The sequence below is a fragment of the Panthera leo genome, chromosome A1 (assembly GCF_018350215.1).
Source record: "Panthera leo isolate Ple1 chromosome A1, P.leo_Ple1_pat1.1, whole genome shotgun sequence".
Classification (NCBI taxonomy): domain Eukaryota; kingdom Metazoa; phylum Chordata; class Mammalia; order Carnivora; family Felidae; genus Panthera; species Panthera leo.
This window is the reverse complement of record NC_056679.1, coordinates 79,059,841-79,066,607: the sequence shown is the minus strand read 5'-3', so window position 1 is coordinate 79,066,607 and position 6,767 is coordinate 79,059,841. Positions and strand designations below refer to the sequence as shown.

The 6,767-nt window shown below is 45.3% G+C and overlaps 1 long non-coding RNA gene across 1 annotated transcript; it reads right to left on the bottom strand.

Moving 5' to 3' along the window:
• Positions 1-1,541: 1,541 nt before the first annotated feature.
• On the bottom strand, positions 1,542-5,139 carry LOC122199591. The gene is made up of 3 exons (XR_006193580.1): positions 4,500-5,139; positions 4,103-4,409; positions 1,542-1,827 (listed from the first exon to the last, which is right to left on the bottom strand). It is a non-coding gene; the product is annotated as an uncharacterized LOC122199591 (long non-coding RNA).
• Between the last annotated feature and the right edge of the window lie 1,628 nt (positions 5,140-6,767).

The following is a 6,767-nucleotide window of genomic DNA, read 5'->3' as shown; positions in this document are numbered from 1 at the left end:
CTCACTGTTCACCTAAAAGCAAATTCTCGCTTTGAAGTCCAACATTTCTCGTAAATATCATGCAACCTACTAACTTTCTTCCTGTTGGAAAGCAGTAGTCTCTCTCTTTTACTGTTTTTTTTTTTATGAAGTTCTAGTGACATACTCAATTTCAGTTGTACACGGGAGACCAGCTATGAATTCTAAGTGTAAAGCTGAACTTTCATGTAAATATAAGCATAGTCTTTGGGCCCTGGTGATAAGCACCAGGATAGTACATCCCCATTAGATGATGGCCACGTGAGGGTGGTATCACAGCATTAGAAAATAGATTTGCTATAAATACTTATTATTTGTGTATATATTACATGTATTTAGTGTATATGTGTGATACAAGGTATATGTCATACATGATATTATATATGTAATTATTATATTGTTATATATGAGTATTACTATATAAGTATATATATATATATATATATATATATATGTGAGTGTACATATGCACACACACGTCTATTTCAGTCTGTTCAAATCGAACGCAAATGGAGAACAGATCTGAAAGTTCTCCGAGCAGACAGAAGCAGTTCAGTTCTATAAGCAAAGCTTAATTTATTGTATTTTACAAGGTAAGTGAGGCTAACTTGACTTGGGTCTTGGTTATGGTCTGCAATTATAAGCAAAACTTAAATTGTTCCCCCAAACTGATATGAACTAACCACTAACTGATTTCCGCTTACTTAAGAAAATGCTAAGTTTGCAACCAGTCCCTGTGAAGAATAAACACCGCCTGCACTCTGCATGAGCTGCTTCATAACGAAATCCCTCGAGCCTCACCCCGTGTTTTTGTTTTTTTTTTTTTTTTTTTAATTTTTTTTTTTTTTTCAACATTTTATTTATTTTTGGGACAGAAAGAGACAGAGCATGAACGGGGGAGGGGCAGAGAGAGAGGGAGACACAGAATCGGAAACAGGCTCCAGGCTCCGAGCCATCAGCCCAGAGCCTGACGCGGGGCTCGAACTCACGGACTGCGAGATCGTGACCTGGCTGAAGTCGGACGCCCAACCGACTGCGCCACCCAGGCGCCCCTCACCCCGTGTTTTGGTTTGAGTGTTGTGTGCACAGTAAACTTTTACTGATTACTATGTCAGTGATTCACTGGTTGTACTTTTTTTCTTTGCTGAACTTTGTACAAGTCCTGTTGGATATATTCCTTTTTTTTTTTTTTTTGATGTTTATTCATTTATTTTTTTGAGAGAGAGAGAGAGAGAAATTGCAAGTGGGGGAGGGGCAGAGAGAGGGAGGCAGAGAATCCTAAGCAGGCTCCTCGCGGTCAACACAGAGCCCAACTTGGGGCCCGAACTCACAAATTGTGAAATCAAAGTTGGACACTTAACCGGCTGAGCCACCCAGGAGCCCCGGATATATTCATTTCTTTGGAAAATACATGAGTTTTTCATCCCCCCAAAACATTGGCCTCACACAAGTGCCCTTGAAATATTTAGGTTGTTGATTAAAAAATAATGAGCCGTGAAAAAAGCATGATTTGTGTTCAGTTTCTCAGTTGCCTTTAATTCCTTTCTGTGTCTTCAAGAATTCGATTTTAAAATATTTCCTCCTTCTACCCCTCCCATAAGTCACCATCAGCTGTGAATCAAGTTCCAGGAACAAGAGAGGCTGTGTTATTAAGTCAATAGGAGACTTTCACTGTCTTTTTTTCTGGGTTTCTTTACTTTCTCTTTTTCCAAAGTCCTGCTGTGGAATCTCTTGTAACAATCAGAGTCCCGGTATAAGTGACCTGTTCCCCTGAGTGTGCTGTTTGCCCAGAAGAATTTCCAAGAATTCCTTCAAAAAATAAAAGGAAAAGCTGATTTTGTAGGGAGCAGAAGTAGCTCTTGGGCCCCATACAATCATATTTCCAGTCAGCACGTGGTATTGGCTACATTGAACTGGATTGTGTGTGCATGTGCGTGTGCGTGTGTGTGTGCGTGTCCCATTGATGTTATACAAGGACATTCTGATTTCTCATTTTTTGAGTGGTAATTCGATCATAACTAGCTAATAGGTGTGTATGAAATAATAGTCAGGTTCTTAGGAAAATGGGTTTGGCCTTTAAAATACAGCAGCTTCTCTTGCATTAAAATCAAACAACATAGGACACAAACAATGTTCTAAGCAGGACCAGGTGTCCACGGAGTGTCTCCCACCCCCATGAAGCTTCTGTTCCCCCATGTCGCTATGCACGTGGCGACAATGTAACCTGATTCAAAACCGATGGTTTCCTCCGGGTCCTCAGGAGGTCCTGAGGAGGGGAGTGTCTACAGCAAGGTTGGGTCCTACATGGTCAGGTGGCTTTTCAGCCTTCTCAGGGAGAAGCGCCCATCTCCTGCAGGTCCCTAGAATGCCAGGGGCGGTCCCCAAGGGTCCAGAATTGTGCCTGGGACTCCACACAACTTCAAGAAGCAGAACACCTTAACGCTTTCCTTATGCATACGATGTGCGGGCTCTGAGCAGGGTTCTTTAGGTACATTACCCCACTGCGTCTTTATTCCAGCTCCAGAACATTCAGCCTTGGCAGACCTTGAGCTTCAGAGAGGTTTTAAGCTGGCACATCATGGGGGAGGTGGGAAGGGAACCCAAGTCAGTATCTGTAACTTGCCTTCTGAGCTTAATTCCTCCGTGACTGAAGTCCTTGCTTTGTCGTCGCATTCCCATGGGGCTGGCTTGGGGACTATTGACGGGTTCTCTTGTTCACACCTGCAATTTACTCCCTTCCTTGCACCCCCCCACACCCCCAAGGGGCTGGGAGCTCTGTCAGCCCAGCCCTGCTGGGTACCAGCCCTTAGCAATACTTATACCCTGCCCAGCATTCATGCATTCGCTCCTGCACATTCCCTCTCCCCCCGTAAGTCACCTGTTACCCTCAAAGACGTCATGCACTTCCTTGCAGTGAATGACCTCTGCTCCAAAAATAGTCACAATAATAATGGTAATAATAACAATTGCTATTATTATTTATAGCATCAGTGTTATGGGTTGAATTGTGTTCTTTCCAAATTTGTATGTTAAAGTCCTAACATAGGAGATAGGGTCTTTATAGAGGGAATCAAGGTGAAATGAAATGGAGGGTGGGCTCTGATCCAGTATGGCCGATGTCCTCGTAAAAAGGGGAAATTTGGGCGCAGAGGCTGCACAGAGGAAACACGATGTGGAGAGATGGGGAGAACACGGCCGGATGCACACTACAGACAGAGGCCGGTGACACATTCTCCCTCTCAGCCCTCATCACAAACCAACCCAACCCAGCACCTTGATTTCGGACGCTGAGCATCTCAAAATGTGAGTGAACATATTTTTGCTGTGTAAGCCCCTTGTCTGTGAGGCTATGTTATCATAGCCCTGGCAATGTGATAACAACAGCAATAACTAAAAACGTTGTATGTATGTATGTATACGGATGTGTGCACACACAATATATATGCATATGCCATGTACCCTACATCTGTAGTGCAAGGTGCTGGGCAAGATTCTTTTTATTTTTTAATGTTCATTTATTTTTGAGAGAGAGAGAGACAGAGCAGGAGGGGGGGGGCAGAGAGAGAGGGAGGCACAGAATCCGAAGCAGGCTCCAGGCTCTGAGCTGGCAGCACAGAGCCCGACGTGGGGCTCGAACTCACAAGCCGAAGTTGGACCCTCAACCGACTGAGCCCCCGAGGCGCATGCCTGTGCAGGATTATTTTAATGCAGCGTCTCCTGAAATCCCCCCCAGTGATCTAATGCCCTCGGTGATGCTGAGATTTAGAGTTTAGGAAACTCGCCCAAGACCACACAGCCAGTAGGCGGGCAATCAGGCCAAGCCCGCAGTTTGCATTCGAGAATGCTGCCTGTCACCAGCATGGCGGGCCATTCTCTGTTTGCCGGATCTGAGCCCCGGGTGTCCCCACCGTGAACTGCTCCTCTGTCTCAAATGTCAACAATGTCGTCAAAACAACAATGATTTTTTTCAAATCACTAACGTTCAGAGGACATTAAATTAAGTAGGGGTTCTCATATTCCCGGTCTCCACATAGCAGAAAAATCTGTTAGGATGAAGAAGGTAATCTCATTAGTAAGCCGTTACCTTGGAACTGAAGGGCAAGTGTGGTTGCTGTTGTTTCTGGAAACAGAGGGGTTTGGTCCTGAACAAAAGCTAGCCTGGTACAATGTAGTATAGATGCTTTATGAATAGGTCACTGTTTACAACGCACAACTCAGCGTTGCTTCAGAATCGGCCTGGTTTCCCGTCCTGCAGGCCGGGGTTGGCAGTGGGAAATTTGCATGTGACAGAGCTCGGGGAGTTCATGTTGAAGTGGAGGGTTTCAGCCCCCAGTCCTCATGGGGGCAACCGAAAAACATCTTTTTCTCTTGGCAGGTCAGCCTAGAAATCGCTGTGGGGGCAGAAGGAGACAGAGGCTTTGACCATCAGACGCTACAGATTAAACATCATATATTTTGATCAACACGTGTTAGCAACATACCTTCCAAACACACCCATGTGGGGTTGAACCGTGTCCTTGGTAAGTGGGTCTTCCTACTGTTCCACATTTATGGCTTTCTGTAAGACTTACTGATCTCATACACACAGATTTTGATGCAGAGATTCGGGGAAATCAGAGTAGATTTATAGTATTTATACAGTTAGCTAAGAGAACCTCCTCTAAAGTCTTAGAGCGAAATCTTACAGCAAGAGATTACTTCTCATTTTCGGTGGCTTTCATCAAACCGGATCAATTGAATTATGATTCTTGTTGATTTTGTGAAATTCTGGTACCAGCAGGGTAAAGCGGTGAGACCACGGGTTGCGCTGGTCCTCAGAACATACTTATTTCCCTTGCCTGACGTAATATTTTGAATTTTTTTACATAATGAGAAGTCGAGCCCCCCTAAAATATGGCTGGTTTCACCAAATGGTTTATGCATCTGAAAAATTATTCTTTCCCAGCAGTTAAGATTCCACAGTGAGGCCTTTGGGCAGAGAGAGGACCTGGTGCAAAGCCGCGGAGCATTGTGGGAGAAACATGCCCAGGGCGGGGAGGGGCGGGGATTTCTGTGATGGACGTTACCCCTCTGGCAAGTGAGAGGAGCACCAGCCATAAATGCTGCTTCCTCCTCAATGGATGTGAGCCTCCTGGGCAATCAGACAACCTTGGGTAGAAAGGAACCATTTCACTGTGGCCAAAGGTCATATTCTGTGGGAGAGAAACCAACGAGAGAGACCGTGATTGGTCCAAGGCCACGCGACCAGTAAACGGCAACACAGAGATTCTACACCAGGTTTCCTGATCGTTAGTTCCGTGTTTTCAACAGAATGCCACCGTCACTAGTCACATCCTAGTCAGAGCCGGTGAGCGAGCGCCACAGGACGCCATCTTGAAGGGCGGTGGGCGGTGTGTGCCCGCCGTCATCTTGTCCCCAGTGCCTGCCGTTCGGTGGGAGCTCCACCACGTCTGTCAAATTAAAGCTCGAAAGAGTAAACACGTTTTCTCTTCATGATTATTTTTAAGTAATTCTAATATTCCTTTAACAGTACTAGTAGTTTTGGCCTTCCTGTTGCTCGTGAATAAGGTCGCCCCAAGGAGAAAATAAGGAAAACGAAGCAAAACCCACCTATGTTTGGCTCCTTGTTATTCGTGAGATGAAAGTTTTGTGGCAGCGGAAGACACAAATCTGTGGGGAAATGGAGTTGGGAGGTCACCCTGATGTCTCCTCTCTGTGCCGTAAGGGCTGTCCATCAGCACAGATGAAGTGGTAATGTTAACAAAAAAACAGGTATTTACAAAGCCCATACTCAGCTACTTTTGAAATTCTTTTTAGAAAAATGTTTATTTATTTTGAGAGAGAGAGAGCAGGGGAGGGGCAGAGAGAGAGAGGGAGAGAGAATCCCAAGCAGGCTCCGCGCGATCAGTGCAGAGCCTGATGTGGAGCTCGAACTCACAAACCATGAGATCGTGACCTGAGCTGAAATCAAGAGTCAAATGCTTAACCGATTGAACTACCCAGGTGCCCCTTCTACTTTTGAAAATCTTTTTTCTCTTTGAATGTTTATTTACTTTTGAGAGAGAGAGAGAGAGAGAGTATGAGTGAGGGAGGGGCAGGGAGGGGCAGAAAGAGAGGGAGACGCAGCATCCGAAGCGGGCTCCAGGCTCTGAGCTGTCAGCACAGAGGCCGATGTGAGGCTTGAACCCACCAGTGGTGAGCTCATGACCTGAGCTGAAGTTGGACGCTTGACCGACCGAGCCACCCAGGCACCCCTACTTTTGAAATTCTTAAAGCCGTTAGGACCTACCAATATCCTTACAGACCCAAAGAGGCAATTAAATTTTGAAAGCTTTGTTCAACCCAATTGCCTCTGAGAAGTCAAAAAGGCAAACATGAAAGAAAACGAAACAGAAGAAAAAAACCCAACAAATTATTTTTTCTATGTGGTTTTGTTCCAAGAAAGCAGCGAGACAGGTTTCTGTTCCAAATTGATCAATATAAGTAGATACTTGAGGGTAATAAATAAATACTACATCTGGGGCAGTGACAAACATTAAAAAATAGAACTCTGGGGGTACCTGGGGGCTGAGTCAGTTGAGCATCCGGCTCTTGATTTCAGCTCAGGTCATGATCTCATGGTTCACGAGTTCAAGCCCCAAGTCAGGCTCTGCGTGGACAGTGTGGAGCCTGCTTGGGATTCTCTCTCTCCCTCTCTCTCTCTCTCTCTCTTTGCCCCCCCCCCCAATAAATAAGTAAACATTAAAAAG